Below are 19,590 nucleotides of genomic sequence, written 5' to 3'. Positions count from 1 at the left end.
TAGTCCTGGCCTTGTCAGCCTCAAGACGTCAGTACACTTGGGATCTTAATTATAGATTCCCTTAGATCCAACATAGCCTACAGCTGTGTCTCATCTGAAATAGTTCTCAAACTGCCTCTTGGTCATAATCACTGTGGCAAAACATGGGTTTTGAATGCTTTGTAATTTATTGTTCTGCCCTGTGACACTTTTCTGCAGAGATCTAATTTCCTGTGTGCTGGTTCAGGCAGAGGCTTTGGATGCTGCCTTGACTCGGGTGGCTTGATCAGCATACACATTCCAGCAGCCCTGAGGAAATGTGAGACTGAAACACCTGCAGTGCCATTGACCGGAAAGCTAATTGTTAGTGCTGTGTGCACTGAATGGTCTTGCAGACAGAGAATTAGCCCTGAAAGTTCTGGAACTCTAATCTTGGCTGGTGGTACAGAGAGAGCAAATCTCTGTGCTGAGGCCCTGTTCAGCTCCTAGACCCTGACAGACTTCTGCATCTCGGGGGAAGTTTGCTCCTCCGATGGGCTAGAAATAACATCAGTGTGGTTGTCACTGATGTGTCTTTGCCTTTGGCAACCAGCATTTGTACAGATCCAACAGGTGTTCTCATGGAGTCCAGTATCAGTTGAGTATCTGTCTGCAGGGACTTTAATGCTCGGCATCTTTCTGCCTAAGGCCTGCTGGATTTTTCTGTCCAGCTCCTCTTCTGAGATTACTGATGTCAAATGGCTGGGCGGCTGGAGAGGAGGCCATGTCTTCCTTGAAAACCAGAGATGTATTGATGGCTGATATCTAGACCCTTGGCTATTGATACAATTCCCAAGACTATATAGTCTTTGGCAGGACCTTTATTATGGAACACATTACCACTAGAATTAAGACTAATGAAAGAAATAAAACTCTTCAAAAAAGGCTTAAAAACATGGCTCTTCAAAAAAGCATTTCACAGTGAGGCAACGGAATAACACATACACAAAGCAGGAAATCACTAAGAAAAAGTAAGTATTGCTTACTTTTGTTATTTTCTCACAATTTAAGTATTAAATTATAAAGACAGTTAATAGTAAATGGTAACCACACCCTTTCCCATTTAGAGTATATTATCGAACTATGTAACCGTATAATAATGGCACCCTTTGGATAAATTAGAAACCACATATTTGTGCCTAACTGTAAACCGTTGTGATGGTGCTCTACTATACGACGGTATAGAAAAGTTTTTAAATAAATAAAATAAATATAGAGTATGAGTTCTTCCACTCCGAGAGATTCAAGGTTGCTGCCAGAATGTCCCCACTTCCAGCATAGACTGAAGGTTCTTGGCAATCACCCAATGCACATCATTGGAACTCCTGGATGTTGGAAGTAAAGAAGCTGAACAGTTTGCTGTCTTCAGGTGGGAAGGGACAGATGATGGTCTGTCTCCCTGGGCTTCCTGGAGCTCGATGCAGCCTCAATGTTGATGTCTCTGATACCAATGAGCTGGACTTAGGCATCCCAAAATGCTTTTCTACGAGTTCAAACTGAAATTGATTCCCCCTATGGGTCATAATTGCGCAAAGGGTGACCCTTGGATGTGATGGTTGTCTCCTAAGCAAAGGACACATCTGTTGTGAGGGTCCATGACAGACAATATCTTAGCACAGAATGCATTTATTGAAACTACTGTCTGCGTTCTCTGGTGAAGGCATTGGGCAAAAATTAAGTGCAGTGAAATTAAATAACTCAATGTCAAAAATATGAACAGAACAGCCTCGATACATCAATATTGGTGCACCACATGGCCATAAAAAGATAAATTCTATCTTCAAAGTACCGGTAGTGTGAGTATACTTTGTAAAGGTAGATAAAAATCAATCTTTTTCAATCAGGTACTGTCAGAATAGCACCTGTGCTTATTACAGTATCAGAAGAGTTGTTATAGCACTGTTTAATTTAAATGGTAACACTGATGGTATCTTTAGTTGTATCCCTCCTGAAGAAGCCAGCAGGACTAAAACAGTTTATAAATTATGATACTGTAATAAGCACAGTATTGAATTCTGCTATTGAAATATGTAATATTCATTTGGATTGTTTTGGACAAACTTTGCTTAAGAATTGCTGTATATTAAATTGCTATTCTGATAGTAACTGGTTGAAAGATTGATATTTAGCTACCTTTACAAACTATTCTCATGCTCCTTTGATAGAACTACTTTACCTGTGTGAGGTTTACTGTATCCACTCTGGGACTTGGCCATACAAAACATAAAGGAAACTTATAAAGAAATTTGACAAAACCTACCTAGGTTACTACAGGGAGCAAAGCTAGACTACAGGGTCCCATGAGAGACTAATCCTGCCTTTTCAGGAAGTCAAAAGTTTCTTCTCAGCAGGAGAGAGAGAGAAAACTACAATCTGTGGACTCTGGAAAAGATGACATTGAAGGGGTCCCTGCATGGCAGTATAGCAAGCTGCACATGTCCATTAGGGCATGCTCAAAGTTTCTATAAACTTTGATTACAAATTTCCATGCTCTCCTTCATCTGCAGTCATTTGAGTGAGGACTGCCATCTTATTTAACCTTGAAGAAAGTGATGTTCCTTGAGGCAATCATTTTGGCTTGAAGAGCAAGTGAAGGGCAAACTCTGGTCTCCTACTAACTGTGTTCTGTGTACTCGCACAAAGTTCCTTCCAAAAGTAATGTTTGTATGCCACATTAACCTTGTTATAGTGCTGCCTACTTTCTTCTCAAGGCCACCTGCACACAGAGGAGAGAGAACTTTCTGTTGCTTGGACTGTAAAAGCCCTAGATTATTTGAGAGAGACTCAACTTCATCAAGCTTCTCAACTTTTTGACTTTTGATTCCAAAAGATGGGGATTGACAGTGACCAAACAAACTATCTAGCTGGCTAGTAGACTATATCATGCACTGCTATGCATATGTTGGATGGCCTACAGATTAGATGCTGTCAAGGCTCATAAATGGGAGCAATGGCTCATCTCAGCACCACGTTGCAAAGTGCATCTGTGCATACCTTCACATCCCACTATTGTCTAGACCAGTGGTTCTCAACCTTTTTCCCATCGGACACACCTGGCAAACCACACTCACATGTGTGACACACTCTTTACAATTCACGGCGGAAAAAAAAAAGGCCCAGTATTATTTTTATTGTTAAGAATGACACAAGGGAAAATTTGTATTCTGTGTGAACAGAAATTGCATAAATAGTAAACATCCCACACCAAAAGAGCACCAATTTTCAGTACTCAAACAGTAAACACCTTGCCTAAGAAAAGGCAACACTGAAAATATTACACCAGGCCTTAAGACACCAATACACCTCCTGTTAAGAAAATGGGACAAGCCAGGCTACTATAGAGCCCTACACAGAAACTACACGCCAGCAGTAAACCTCACGTGAATCACATGTGCTGACCCTCATCTAACAAAAAATAGACCAAAATGCATAACTAGAAGCATGCAGACAAAATCTGAATTGGAAACCGCAACAAGCCGGAGTCTCTGTATGCAGTGTAACAAAGGAAAATAAAAAACATCACCAGTCCTTATAAAACAAATCAAGAAATATAAAATCAACAGCAGCAAAACCATACTAACAAAAAGAACAGATTATTTCAAAACAGCTGATGAGTAGAATATCCAATAATTAGAAACTCATATAAAAATTTTCTAGATACCAATAAAATATTTCAAAATAGCAGACATAAAGGCCCAATAATGAAAAATAAGGATACAAAAAATGTTTGCTCTGCATACCTGGGAACGTTTGATATCCAGGTGCCCTGAGATTGTTTTGAATTAGCAGGAGGAGGGATAGTTTGCTTGGCTCTTAATTACACATTTATACACATGCTGGCTGTCTATTCATGCTTACACACACGGGCTTTCAATCACACACATGCTGTCTTTTTTTTTTCTCACACAAACACTCATTCACATGCTTACACACATGCTCTCTTTCTCTCATTTACACACATGCTCTCAATCACATACTCACATGCTCCCTCACCAAAACCAGCTCTCAATCACACACAGGCACACATGCTTTCTCTCTTACTTGTATACACAGGTTCTTAATCATACGTACACATGATCTCACTCACACCAAAGGATCTCAATCACACAACATACTCTTTCACACACACAGGCTCTCAGTCATTCACATACAAGCTGTCTCACTCACACAGGATCTCACACATATGCTTGCTCATTCACGCACTCTGCCCCCCCCCCCCCCCCGAACTAGCAGCAGCCTCCTCCACTTCCAACCCTAAAGGCAGCAGCAACCTCCTTCACTTTCAGCCCTTGCGGAGAAAGGAGTCCCATCGGCCACGGGGATTGACATTGTTCCTTGTTTTACTCCGAGCTGCGCTGCTTATTTTTCAGGCCGTACCCCTCTTTTCTTCGGGCTGATGCTGCCCGCACTGGCATGGTCTGTTCTTCCCGCGCATGCACCTGCTGCTCACCACTTCCTCTTCTGAGCCGCGGGGGGGGGGGGGGGAAGAAGATAGCATGCTGGTGCCGCAGACTCCAGCTGTCCTGCCGCGTTCCGCCCAGGCTATCAGCATTTTAAGTCCGGGTAGAGGACCTATTTCATTCGGGTAGGGGGAGCAGCTGAGTCAGTGGGGGACCGGGAAGTGTGGCGACACACCTGCGTGTGCTTGGCGATACACTGGTTGAGAACCATTGGTCTAGACAGACCATCACGGGGCTAAATGTATACATGCACTCTGCATCCACAGGAATCCCCTCAATCCCCAGCAATGAGTGCAGAGCAGATCTAGGGCATTACCCTGCACAACTCACCATACAAAAAAGATATTCTGGTTCTGATGACATCCCAGTAAAAGCAAAACAAACTCCTTTTACTACCAGGCAAAATAGCCTTCTTTATGAAAAGACAGTAATTTACCACTAATGCATATCCTATTGAGAAAACACAACAAATAAGATTGATACAAATGCCTATTTGCTAGTTATATACCTCACCTTGGTCACACACCCAGAACTGACCTTCACCAAGTACAGAAAAACCACAAATTATAAATATGGAGACAGAAACTGGAATGGAAAGCCAAAAAAGCCACTCTGCATGCAGCGCGAACCTGGAGAAATGGAAAGAGAAATATAGCACCTAACAGACTCTCAGGATTTGCAATAATGCACACAAACTAACCCGCACAAAGTTACACCTGTATTATGGAACACACAACCCTCAGGGGGGGGGGTTGGACGCGCGTTTTTGACGCGCTAGCTTTACCCCGTCGAAAACACGCGTCCAACCCCCCTGAGACTAATAGCGCCCGCAACATGCAAATGCATGTTGATGGCCCTATTAGTCATTCCCACGTGATACAGTAAGTAAAATGTGCAGCCAAGCCAAAGGTAGGCGTTAATTTCTGCTGGTGCTGGGGAAGAGCACAAAAAAGTAGTAAAAACTGCTTTTCTGTGCACCTTCCGACTTAATATCATGGCGATATTAAGTCGGAGGTCCCAAAAGTTAAAAAAAATTTAAAAAAAAAAATTTTAAATGGGCCCGCAGGTTGAAAACGGACGCTCAATTTTGCCGGCATCCTGTTTCCGAACCCATGGCTGTCAGTGGGTTTGAGAACAGACGCCGGCAAAATTGAGCGTCGGCTGTCAAACTCGCTGACAGCCGCCGCTCCTGTCCAAAAAGAGGCGCTAGGGACGCGCTAATGTCCCGAGCACCTCTTTTTACCGCGGGCCCTAATTTAAATAAATTAATTTACTGAATCGCGCACACAGGAGAGTGGCCTGTGCGCACGCCAGGAGAGCGGGCGCTCTCCCACGATTTTTACTGTATCGGCCCATAAGAAATACAACTATTTAACCAGGCCCTGTTGCTCACAGTCTGTATGTCGATAGGTTTATCCTGCACGGGCTTGAATGTCTCTGTTCCTGGTGGCTTCCAGAAAGCCTTCCACTAGAAAGTCCTATGGACTGAAGTGAAGGAGGTTTTACATGTGGTGTGAGCAGGCAGCCCTAGATCCATTCTCCTGCCCCATACAACTGCTTGATTACCTTCTACGCGTATCGGAGGCTGGCTTAAAAACCAACTCCGATAGAGTTAATCTTTGTGCGATTGGCGCATACTAACACAGTAGAGATGGTACGACCATTTCTGTACAGCCCTGAGTTGTACATTACATGCGGGGCCTGCTTCAGTTGAAGCCTTTCCTAAGGCCTCCCACTGTGTCTTGGGACCTCAACATGGTGTTAGCTCAACTGATGAAAGCTTTCTGAGCAGCTGTGTACCTATGACCTAAAGTACCTGACCTGGAAGGTCATATTTTTGTAGTGATCACTTAAGTGTGCAGGGTCAGTGAACTCCAGGCCTTTAATTAGTTATCCAACTTATACTAAGTTTTATCATGACAGGGTGGTCTTCCATATGCACTCTTAAGTTCTTGCCTAAAGTGGTGACGGAGTTCCATCTTAACCAGTCTATGGTCCTGTCAAGTTTCTTTTCCAGGCCCATTCACACCAAGGTGAGTTTGGACTGCAAGCAAGTCTTAGACTTCTTCCTGGAGCAGACAGAAGCCCATAGACATTCCACCCAAATTTTTTGTTTCTTTTGATAAGAATAGGTTGAGCATTGCCAAACGGACATTATCAGGTTGGCTAACAGACTGCATCTCCTTCTGTTAGGCCCAGGCAGGACTGCATCTGGGTGGTCATGTCAATGCTCATTCTGTAAGAGCCATATAAGCATCGGTGGCCCACTTGAGAGCAGTTCCCATGGAGATCTGCAAGGCTCCCGCATGGAGTTTCTACACACATTCACATCTACTATTATCTGGATACGGTTGGCCTTCACGATGCTAGGTTCAGCCAGTCTGTCCTCCGGAACCTGTTTGTGGTGTGAAACCCAACTCTCCCAACCTAGGGCCCGTTGTTTGGGTTCAGGCTGTCTCTCCTCCCCCCCCCCCCCCCCCCCCCGTTAGCAACAGCACCAGTGGTTTGTGCCCGTTGGCACTTAGGTATCTGTTGGTCCCCTTTTTGTGTTGGGGAGCAGCCTGTAGCTAAGGGTTCACCCATGTGTAAGGACTACCATCCTGCTTGCCCTCGGAGAAAGCAGAGTTGCTTACCTGTAACAGGTGTTCTCCAAGGACAGGAGGATGTTGGTCCTCACAAAACCCACCTGCCACCTCGCAGAGTTGGGTTTCTACTGATTATTTTTTTTTAAATTTTTTATCATAATTTTACGTTATGAGACGGAAGAGGGACCCCGCATGGTCACATGGTATAGGGCATGCTGGGCCTGCTCAGTGTGCCTAGTCAAAGTTCTAGAAACTTTGACATGTTTTCCGTTATCGGGCGCCATCTGATAATGTCACTCATGTGTGAGGACTAACATCCTGCTGTCCTCTGAGAACATCTTTTACAGGTAAGGAACTGTGCTTTCTAATTGATGTTACTAGATATTATTACAAGATAATTATGCATTTGAGTAAAGAAAGATAATGGTTAAAAGCATTTTATTAAACCTGAATTTTTATTTGTGTATCTAACAATTCAACAACTATGACACAGTGAATAAGGTTGGAAAGTAATATATTTCTCTTTGGACAAGTAAGATGGTAATCCTCACAGACAGGTGACATCATCAGATAGAGCTCAACACAGAAAACTTATGTCAGAGTTTCATGAAGCGCACTGAGCATGCCCAGCATGCCACTATCCACGAAAGGTCCCCATTCAGTCTCTTTTTTTTTTTTCGAAGTACAGTTGCCTCGTGGGGGGGTTTAGCTCTGCTTATTGTACCTTTTTGCACTGTAAATTTGCAGTTTTTCTCCGGTCTATCTTCTGGTCCCCCTTCATTATCTGTGTATCCTCCGCGGTGTGGTACGTAAACATTTTTCTTCCTTCTCTGTCATTTCCCGGCATCCCACTTCTGGGTGGCCCCCGTGCATCGGCTGTTTTTCACGGCGGCGTCCGGCTTCTGCCAGTGTCCCCAGTGCCCGTGGACCACGGATCCGCATGAGGTTTGCATCCTCTGCCTGGGGGCAGCACATGATGTCTGAGGGTGTCAACTGTGTGATCAGTCATAAGAACATAAGAAATTGCCATGCTGGGACAGACCAAGGGTCCATCAAGCCCAGCATCCTGTTTCCAACAGAGACCAAAAACCAGGCCACAAGAACCTGGCAATTACCCAAACACTAAGAAGAACCCATTCTACTGATGCAATTAATAGCAGTTGCTATTCCCTAAGAGGGGGGGCTTCCCAGTCTTTTGCATCGAGTGTCACATGTATGATTTTTTACCCACCGGTGAGAAGTTGTACATGTGCATGCGATGCAAAGAGCTCCTGGCTCTCAGAGAACGAGTCCGATCTCTGGAGGCTAGAGTGGCAGACCTGGAGGAGCTGAGGCAGACAGAGAGGTATATAGATGAGACCTTCAGGGACATAGTAGTCAAGTCCCAACTTCAGACTGGCAGCCCCGGTGCTGCCTTGGAGGAAGAAGGTCTCATAATGGGAGAGCCCCAACCAGGTGTAGCAGGAAAGGATCCTGTAGCAAGGACCTGCTCTCTGGGTGATGCATTGCCCGTTCGCACTGAGGATATCTTCCCAAGGCCTACTGCCCAGGAGGGAAGGGTTAGGTCGGCCGTCATAGTTGGTGATTCGATTATTAGGAATGTAGATAGCTAGGTGGCTGGTGGGCGTGAGGATCGCCTGGTAACATGCCTACCTGGTGCGAAGGTGGCGGACCTCACACGTCACCTAGATAGGATTTTAGACAGTGCTGGGGAGGAGCCGGCTGTCGTGGTACACATGGGCACCAACGACATAGGAAAATGTGGGAGGGAGGTTCTGGAAGCCAAATTTAGGCTCTTAGGTAGAAAGATTAAATCCAGAACCTCCAGGGTAGCATTCTCTGAAATGCTCCCTGTTCCACGCGCAGGTCACCAGAGGCAGGCAGAGCTCCGGAGTCTCAATGCGTGGGTGAGACGATGGTGCAAGGAAGAGGGATTCAGTTTTGTTAGGAACTGGGGAACCTTTTGGGGAAGGGGTAGTCTCTTCCGAAGGGATGGGATCCACCTTAACCAGGGTGGAACCAGACTGCTGGCGCTAACCTTTAAAAAGGAGATAGAGCAGCTTTTAAACTAGAACAAAGGGGAAAGCCGACAGTCGCTCAGCAGCGCATGGTTCGGAGAGAGGTATCTTTAAAGGATACTAATGATGCATTAGAATTAGGGCATCCCGACAGTGAGGTTCCAATAATTAGAAAAGTAGTCCAAGTGCCTGTAACTAAAAACTCACCTGAGCTAAAAAATTCTAACTTATCCCTATCAATTAAAAAGCAGAATAAAAATACAAACAAAAAACAAACTTTGAAATGTTTGTATGCTAATGCCAGAAGTCTAAGAAGTAAGATGGGAGAATTAGAATGTATAGCAGTAAATGATGACATAGACTTAATTGGCATCTCAGAGACATGGTGGAAAGAGGATAACCAATGGGACAGTGCTATACCGGGGTACAAATTATATCGCAATGACAGAGAGGAGCACTCGGGAGGAGGTGTGGCGCTTTATGTCCGGGATGGCATAGAGTCCAACAGGATAAACATCCTGCATGAGACTAAATACAAAATTGAATCTTTATGGGTAGAAATCCCTTGTGTGTCAGGGAAGACTACAGTGATAGGGGTATACTACTGTCCACCTGGTCAAGATGGTGAGATGGACAGTGAAATGCTAAGAGAAATTAGGGAAGCTAACCAAATTGGTAGTGCAGTAATAATGGGAGACTTGAATTACCCCAATATAGACTGGGTAAATGTATCATCGGGTCACACTAGAGAGATAATGTTCCTGGATGGAATAAATGATAGCTTTATGGAGCAATTGGTTCAGGAACCGACGAGAGAGGGAGCAATTTTAGATCTAATTCTCAGTGGAGCACAGGACTTGGTGAGAGAGGTAACGGTGGTGGGGCTGCTTGGCAATAGTGATCATAATATGATCAAATTTGATTTAATGACTGGAAAAGGAACAGTGTACAAATCCAAGGCTCTCGTGCTAAACTTTCAAAAGGGAAACTTTGATAAAATGAGAAAAATTGTTAGAAAAAAACTGAAAGGAGCAGCTACAAAAGTAAAAAATGTCCAAGAGGCGTGGTCATTGTTAAAAAATACCATTCTAGAAGCACAGTCCAGATGTATTCCACACATTAAGAAAGGTGGAAAGAAGGCAAAACGATTACCGGCATGGTTAAAAGGGGAGGTGAAAGAAGCTATTTTAGCCAAAAGATCTTCATTCAAAAATTGGAAGAAGGATCCAACAGAAGAAAATAGGATAAAGCATAAACATTGGCAAGTTAAATGTAAGACATTGATAAGACAGGCTAAGAGAGAATTTGAAAAGAAGTTGGCTGTAGAGGCAAAAACTCACAGTAAAAACTTTTTAAAATATATCCGAAGCAGAAACCTGTGAGGGAGTCAGTTGGACCGTTAGATGATCGAGGGGTTAAAGGGGCACTTAGAGAAGATAAGGCCATTGCGGAAAGATTAAATGATTTCTTTGCTTCGGTGTTTACTGAAGAGGATGTTGGGGAGGTACCCGTAATGGAGAAGGTTTTCATGGGTAATGATTCAGATGTACTGAATCAAATCACGGTGAACCTAGAAGATGTGGTAGGCCTGATTGACAAACTGAAGAGTAGTAAATCACCTGGACCGGATGGTATACACCCCAGAGTTCTGAAGGAACTAAAAAATGAAATTTCAGACCTATTAGTAAAAATTTGTAACTTATCATTAAAATAATCCATTGTACCTGAAGACTGGAGGATAGCAAATGTAACCCCAATATTTAAAAAGGGCTCCAGGGGCGATCCGGGAAACTACAGACCGGTTAGCCTGACTTCAGTGCCAGGAAAAATAGTGGAAAGTGTTCTAAACATCAAAATCACAGAACATATAGAAAGATATGGTTTAATGGAACAAAGTCAGCATGGCTTTACCCAGGGCAAGTCTTGCCTCACAAATCTGCTTCACTTTTTTGAAGGAGTTAATAAACATGTGGATAAAGGTGAACCGGTAGATATAGTATACTTGGATTTTCAGAAGGCGTTTGACAAAGTTCCTCATGAGAGGCTTCTAGGAAAAGTAAAAAGTCATGGGATAGGTGGCGATGTCCTTTCGTGGATTGCAAACTGGCTAAAAGACAGGAAACAGAGAGTAGGATTAAATGGGCAATTTTCTCAGTGGAAGGGAGTGGACAGTGGAGTGCCTCAGGGATCGGTATTGGGACCCTTACTATTCAATATATTTATAAATGATCTGGAAAGAAATACGATGAGTGAGATAATCAAATTTGCAGATGACACAAAATTGTTCAGAGTAGTTAAATCACAAGCAGATTGTGATAAATTGCAGGAAGACCTTGTGAGACTGGAAAATTGGGCATCCAAACGGCAGATGAAATTTAATGTGGATAAATGCAAGGTGATGCATATAGGGAAAAATAACCCATGCTATAATTACACAATGTTGGGTTCCATATTAGGTGCTACAACCAAAGAAAGAGATCTAGGTGTCATAGTGGATAACACATTGAAATCGTCGGTTCAGTGTGCTGCGGCAGTCAAAAAAGCAAACAGAATGTTGGGAATTATTAGAAAAGGAATGATGAATAAAACGGAAAATGTCATAATGCCTCTGTATCGCTCCATGGTGAGACCGCACCTTGAATACTGTGTACAATTCTGGTCGCCGCATCTCAAAAAAGATATAATTGCGATGGAGAAGGTACAGAGAAGGGCTACCAAAATGATAAGGGGAATGGAACAACTCCCCTATAAGGAAAGACTAAAGAGGTTAGGACTTTTCAGCTTGGAGAAGAGACGACTGAGGGGGGATATGATAGAGGTGTTTAAAATCATGAGAGTTCTAGGAGAGGAAGTGACATCACTTCCCATGCCGGCTGCTTCTTAGAGGAGCTCTCAGCCCCGGAGCACTTTTCGCTACAAAAACACCGTGCCACCCACCCGAATCGCGGCAATTTTTGGGCGCTTGGGAAGCGGAACGCTGTGGGGCCATGGCGCAAAAAAAAAAAACCGTGGACTTTGCAAAATTTTCATACAGCAAAGGGGGAGACGTGCCGGACCTCCAGGGCCCTAAAATGGTGGTGGCAGTCGAGCAGGAGGACCCGGAGCACGTGGAATCCGACAAAGACCTCCCGGACCCAGAGCGTCCCCTCTGATCCGAGATGCGCTCCTGGTTTATGGAGCTGCGACGCGATATTAAAGGCTTTAAAACGGAAATCGCTGAAAAGCTGCAGGAAATGCGGGAGGACAACGTGGCCTTGGGCCGCCGTGTGGATGACGCGGACCTTCGCTTGGATGAGCACGAGGAGCGCTGGCAGCAGCAGCAGCTGGAGGTGACCGCATTAAAATCCGCACAAACGACCTTGGAGGACAAACTCGAGGATTTGGAGAACAGGACCAGACGCTGTAACCTTCGTTTTAAAGGTGTGCCAGAAACTGAGGACTATCAGGACTGTGTCTCTATTATTCAAAAAATATGCCTCTGGCTTCTTGGGAATTCGGAGACCGGCAGCGAGGGTCCTGCGTTTGGATTCAGGGATCGAACGAGCGCATCTGTCCCTGGGACCCAAGTCCGGCAACAGGGTACGTGACATTGTAGTCTGTTTTCACTCTTATGCTTATAAGGAGAGGATCGCTGCAGCGGCCAGGAAGCAGCGTGTTTGGAGTTGGGAGGGGAATGACATTTCCATTTTTGCAGATCTGGCGGCGAGTACCCTACGCAAACGAATGGCTCTGTGACCGGTCACCTCTGCTTTGGCCAGTGCTTCCATACGTTACAGATGGCTGTTCCCCTTCGGCCTCTGGTTCCAAGTGGATGGGAAATCCTATAAAGTTCACAGTCTGGAAGATGCGGTGCCAGCCCTGAAAGCTGTGGGTATTACTGCGGATATTCCGATATCTAAAGAGGTGGCTGCTTCCGGCTCCAGACCAGCCGCCCCATGCTGGCAACGGGTCACCAAAGGAGGCCGTCGGCTTCGGAGGAAAGCCAGCGACCACGGGGAATCTGGGACCCTCACCTGAATTGCCTGGCCCATCCAGTTCTCAGGGCTCTTATTGACTAAGTTGTCGTGAAACTGACTGCCATTTCAGATGTGCCTCAGCGTCTCTGTTCGCTTATTTCATGGGGTGGACTTATTCTGTTGTCACAGTGTGTATTCTGACTTTATGATTATCAATTGATTGCTCCGGGGGGGGGGGGGGGGCAGACTCCGCACCCCGGCATGGTTTCTTCCTCCGTGTTCTTCTCTGGAAGGTGTGGAACCATCCAGGATATTTGCTGGGGGGGAGGGGGGGGTTTAGCTTCACAATGCCCGGCTTTCATGCTCTTAGAGTGTTATATGGTAGTCAGTATGGCCAGGGGTTCCCTCTATTTAAGTGGACTGCGGGGCTATTACATGGGTATGGCTGAGTTTGGGGTTTTGATCTTGGATTCTTCTGGGCCGGCACTCTTGGTTCTCGGTGCTGGGCTGTGGGATTGGGGGAGGGGAGGTGCAGAGATATTAAGATTATGACCTCAATTACCTTCCTCTCCCTTAATGTTAAGGGATTGAATTCAGGCAGGAAACGGAAGCTCTTATTTCAGGAAATAGACAGGTTATCTGCCCAGGTGATTTATGTCCAGGAAACTCACCTACGCCAGCGCTATGAGGGCCTCTTGCGCTCAGAAAAATACCCCCATCAATTTTGGGCGGCGGCGACACCTGCCTGGAATCCTGGTGCATAAAGACATTCACTTTGAGGTCCGGAATATTCTTTCTGACCCGTTAGGCCGCTACCTTCTCCTTAATGTAGTTCTGGGCGGGGAGTCTTATACACTTTGTTCGGTGTATGGTCCTACCTCTCAGAAGCGTTTTATACTAAATTGTACAAGCTGTTAATGGATCATGCGGAGGGAAGTGTTATTTTGGGGGGGGATTTCAATTTGACGCTTCATCCCCGTTTTGATACCTCAGCGGGTTCTAGCTCTGACCCTGCCCTGGCCAGGAAGGCGCTCAAACGGATTCTTACGCTTATGGCTGGGGTGGATGTCTGGCGCTCTCGCTTCCCTACTTCCCGCAGCTATACCTACTTCTCACCCTCGCACAATAGCTATTCCCGCCTGGATATGTTCATGCTTGACCGGACCAAACTTAATGCGGTAACAGGGGTTGATATTGAACCTATAGTTTGGTCGGATCATGCGCCTATCTGGTTTAAATTGCGTATGGGCCCGTCTGATGTAGGTCAGCGTTTTTGGCGACTAAATGATTCCCTCCTGGAAGATGGTAGCTTTCAGCAGCAATTGACTCGGGAAATTCGTGAATTTCTCCTTCATAATGATACCGGGGAGGTGGGGGCTGGGACCCTGTGGGAGTGTTTAAAGTGTGTCCTACGAGGCTCCTGTATTGCGAGAGCATCTTTTGTTAAGCAACAGCGGGAGCTGGAGCGCCAGACGTTACTGAAGGCCTTGTCCAAGTTGGAGCGGGCTCATATGAGGGACGGAGTTGGCTCTATGCAGCGGGGGTCCATCCAGGAGCTGCGGGATAAGATTATGGCCCTAGATTCTGCCCGTATTGCCCATCAATTGGAATTGGCCCAACAGCGATTTTTTGAGGGTGGGAACAAGGCTGGACGTTACTTAGCCCACAGCCTTAAACGGAAGCAGGCACAAGCCACTATTTTAAAAATAAAGGATCCCTCTGGGGGGCTCCTTACTGATAATGCCTCTATTCGGGGCTGCTTTCAAAGTTTTTACTCCGCTCTGTACCATGGCGACCCTGATATACAGGAAGCTTCGATTGAGGCATACCTGTCTCGGCTTCCCATCCCTACCTTGACGGCGGCCCAGCGACAATTTTTAGATGGGGACATCTCCGCTATGGAACTTCAGGACGCTATCGACTCCCTCAAACTGGGGAAATCCCCGGGCCTCGATGGGTATACTCCCCGGTTTTATAAATTATTTGCTACGGCCCTAGCCCCTCTATTGTTGAAATTTTTCAACTCCCTGAAAACGGGGTCGTCCCTGTCTGCCCAGGCCAACTTGGCGGGCATTACACTATTACTTAAACCTGACCGGGACCCATCCGTTTGTGGTTCTTATCGGCCCATTTCTTTATTGAACATCTATGTTAAGTTACTGGCAAAAATCTTGGCGAACCGCCTGAATTGTTTTATTTCTCACTTGGTGGGGCTCGATCAGGCTGGCTTTATTCCTGGGAGGACTCCTGCGGATAATGTTCACAAAATTTTGGACATTATCTGGTATGCCCAAACACACAACATCCCGGCAGTGGCTTTGTCAATTGATGCTGAAAAGGCATTCGACCGAGTGCACTGGCCTTATCTTTTTCAGACTTTAGAGCATATGGGGTTTGGCTCCTCTTATTTGTAGTGGTTGGGTCAGCTCTATCACTCTCCCCGGGCATGTTTAAAGGTAAATGGAGGCTACTCAGCTCCTTTTGATGTGGGCAGGGGGACTAGGCAGGGTTGCCCGCTATCCCCCCTCCTCTTTGCTTTATTTCTTGAGCCATTTGCTATCTCCATACGCGGCAATGCTGACATTTCTGGGGTACCTATGGGCGCCTTGTCTCCCAAGATATCCCTATATGCTGATGACATTTTGTTTACGCTCTCAGACCCAGCCGACTCTCTCGACTTTGTTATTGCTGAGATGGAGGCTTTCGGTAGGGTCTCTGGTTTTGCCGTAAATTGGGAAAAATCAGAGGTTCTTAACATCAATTTACATACCCGCATGGTCAATTTCCTTCAGGAGTTGTTCCCCCTTTAAATGGGCCAAAACCCAAATTAAATATCTGGGCATTCACCTTAGTGTAACGCAAGATCTGCTTACCATTAACTATACCCCGCTGTGGACTAAATTAGCAAAGGATATGGAGGAGTGGAGTCGATATCAGATATCTTGGTTGGGTAGAATGGCTGCCTTTAAAATGAATGTCCTCCCGAAATTATTGTATCTTTTTCAGACACTCCCCGTGTTGGTCCCTATGTCTATGTTAAAACAATGGCAGCGAAGGTGTATGGCTTTCATTTGGGCGGGCAGGCGACCCCAGGTAGCCTGTAGAGTACTTACACAACCTAAAGGTAGAGGTGGCCTGGGAGTTCCGGATCTTAACCGCTACTATCGTGCTGCTCAATTTAAAAAACTGGTGGATTTACAATCATCCCGTAGGCAGAAACTGTGGGTTGTTATTAACCAGGAACTTCTTGGCTCTGTTCCGCTCAGTAGCCTTATCTGGCAGCCTAAGCACACCTGGACGGTGAATCCGGGGGCGGTGTTGCCTCCCTCTACACTTATGCTGCTTCACCTGTGGCATCACCTTGGTGCTCCCCTGGTGGGAAATAGGGAATACCATGCCAGTACCCATTTATATTACAACAAGGCCTTTCTCCCGGGATGTGAGAGCTCCATTTTTTTAGACTGGAGACGACGGGGCATTACGACGTGTGGACATGTTTGGGGCTCTACAGCTTTACGCTCTTTTGCTGATCTTCAGCGAGCCTATGACTTACCTGAGTCGGCGTTGTACCCCTATTTGCAATTAGCGCATTTTGCTAAGGCCACCGGGCTTAGTACTCCACTCGCTCAGGAACCCTCTGATTTTGAGAAACTTTGTGAGCGGGCGCATAGTTGCCCCAAAATGCTGTCAAGGCTTTATCAAATGTTATTGGTACGGGATCCCCCTCTTTACACCTTCCAGACGGCTTGGGAGCGAGATCTTCGGGTTAGCTGGACCCCTCAGCGTTGGAAGTCGGTCTTTCACCGGCTGGGCAGGGGACATATTGCTGCTTCTCTTATTGAGAACTCGTATAAGCTCTTGTACCGCTGGTACAAATGTCCCTCACAGTTACATAAATTCTTGCCTTTATATCCTGATACTTGTTGGCGAGGTTGTGGGGAGGAGGGCACGTTTTATCATATGTGGTGGACCTGCTCCCATGTCAGTTTAGTTTGGAGGCAGGTGTCCCTCTGGTTGAGCAAGCTTTTCCCGGGTCTGCCCTCGCTCACCCCTGCTCAGGCCCTGCTGGGCTTGGCACCCACTGGGCTTTCGCAGGATTCTAATCAGTTAGTTCAATTTGTCTCTACTGCCAGCCGCTGTGAGATCGCACGTTTATGGAAAGACACCAGAACTCCCAAGATAGAGGACATTCACAACAGAGTGCGGAAAATTTATTTATTATCCAAAATTACAGCATTCAACAATAAGACAGTCTCCCGTTTTACATCGATTTGGCACCCTTACCAACAATGGCTTTCTGGGGGGCCGGGGGGTCCTTTGCCTTAAATATTATGTTAGCGGTAGGGGCCCTTTGCTTTTCATATTTTTTTTTTCTCTCTCGGGGGGAAACCCATAGGATCATATCTATGCTTTTGTGTGACTCCATGTATGCTCTGCTTTTCTAATTTCTTTTGTCATTGTGAAGCTAGGGGGGGTGGGGCGGTGGGGTGCTATATTCATTAAACATAAACAACTTGGTTTTGCTATTCTGTGATGTTCACCTACAGTTGTTCCTGGCTCTGATTGCAGCTTTGTGCAGTTTCTTATGTATACTTCATTTTCTACTTGTATGGTCCGATCTGTAGGTTTCATTCTGTTGTTTCAATAAAAACCTTTAATAACAAAAAAAAAAAAAATCATGAGAGTTCTAGAACGGGTAGATGTGAATCAGTTATTTACTCTTTCGGATAGTAGAAAGACTAGGGGGCACTCCATGAAGTTAGCATGGGGCACATTTAAAACTAATCGGAAAAAGTTCTTTTTTACTCAACGCACAATTAAACTCTGGAATTTGTTGCCAGAGAATGTTGTTAGTGCAGTTAGTATAGCTGTGTTTAAAAAAGGATTGGATAAGTTCTTGGAGGAAAAGTCCATTACCTGCTATTAAGTTCACTTAGAGAATAGCCACTGCCATTAGCAATGGTTACATGGAATAGACTTAGTTTTTGGGTACTTGCCAGGTTCTTATGTTCTGGATTGGCCACTGTTGGAAACGGGATGCTGGGCTTGATGGACTCTTGGTCTGACCCAGTATGGCATTTTCTTATGTTCTTATGTTCTAAGTAAAATTGATTAATAGCCATTAATGGACTTCTACTCCAAGAACTTATCCAAACCTTTTTTGAACCCAGCTACACTAACTGCACTAACTACCTTCTCTGGCAACAAATTCCAGAGCTTTATTGTGCGTTGAGTGAAAAAGAATTTTCTCCGATTAGTCTTAAATGTGTTACTTGCTAACTTCATGGAATTGCCCCCTAGTCCTTCTATTATTCGAAAGTGTAAATAACAGAGTCACATCTACTCGTTCAAGACCTCTCATGATCTTAAAGACCTCTATCATATCCCCCCTCAGCCGTCTCTTCTCCAAGCTAAACAGCCCTAACCTCTTCAGCCTTTCCTCATAGGGGAGCTGTTCCATCCCCTTTATCATTTTGGTTGCCCTTCTCTGTACCTTCTCCATCGCAACTATATCTTTTTTGAGATGCGGCGACCAGAATTGTACACAGTATTCAAGGTGTGGTCTTACCATGGAGCGATACAGAGGCATTATGACATTTTCTGTTCTATTAACCATTCCCTTCCTAATAATTCCTAACATTCTATTTGCTTTTTTGACTGCTGCAGCACACTGAGCCGACGATTTTAAAGTATTATCCACTATGATGCCTAGATCTTTTTCCTGGGTGGTAGCTCCTAATATGGAACCTAACATCGTGTAACTACAGCAAGGGTTATTTTTCCCTATGTGCAACACCTTGCACTTGTCCACATTAAATTTCATCTGCCATTTGTATGCCCAATCTTCCAGTCTTGCAAAGGTCCTCCTGTAATGTATCACAGTCTGCCTGTGATTTAACTACTCTGAATAATTTTGTATCATCCGCAAATTTGATAACCTCACTCGTCGTATTCCTTTCCAGATCATTTATATATATACACACAGTCGATCCCCAAGGGCTGTCATGCTCACCTTGACAAAATGGAGAAACTTTTTGGATCAAAAAAATCTGCTCCATACAGACCTGTGTCGGCGTCATCGACGCCAGGGTCAAGGGGAACCACTCGATACACTCCCCCTGCCACACCCCTGATGGCATTGACCAGACAGAGGGGCCGGTGACTGATACCCCATGGTCTCACAGATTTCCAGGACATCAGGATCCTCCGCCTCAGCACTGAGGAAAGACCAGGCCAAGCACCTTGGGGATCCTGCAAGCATCGACACCAGTTGCTGTTGGCGCACGGCTCCGGTTCTGTGTCATCGGCTGCCATACCGCCACAGAGGCAATCCCATGCTACAGAGGCCCCATCCTCCGATAAACCCGGGAGTCCCAGGCATTCCCCACCGAATTCGTTGCTGGGCACCATGCCCCCTCAAAGAACTGAGGAAGCACCAGTGACGCCTCGTTCCCCTCTACCAGTCCTGTCCTCACCGGACTTCGAGGAGGAGTTGGACCGCAGGGTACAGAATGCGTTTTCCGAGCTTTATGGAGCCTTTTGAGCTGCTTCC

The 19,590-nt window shown here is 45.6% G+C and overlaps 1 protein-coding gene across 1 annotated transcript in view; it reads left to right on the top strand.

The window, feature by feature from the left end:
* WAC (WW domain containing adaptor with coiled-coil) overlaps positions 1-19,590 on the top strand; it is a 317,083-nt gene that overhangs the window by 77,791 nt on the left and 219,702 nt on the right. The gene's annotated exons all lie outside the window — the stretch shown is intronic.

This window comes from Rhinatrema bivittatum, chromosome 2, assembly GCF_901001135.1.
Source record: "Rhinatrema bivittatum chromosome 2, aRhiBiv1.1, whole genome shotgun sequence".
Lineage (NCBI taxonomy): Eukaryota > Metazoa > Chordata > Amphibia > Gymnophiona > Rhinatrematidae > Rhinatrema > Rhinatrema bivittatum.
This window is presented reverse-complemented; position numbering and strand designations above follow the sequence as displayed.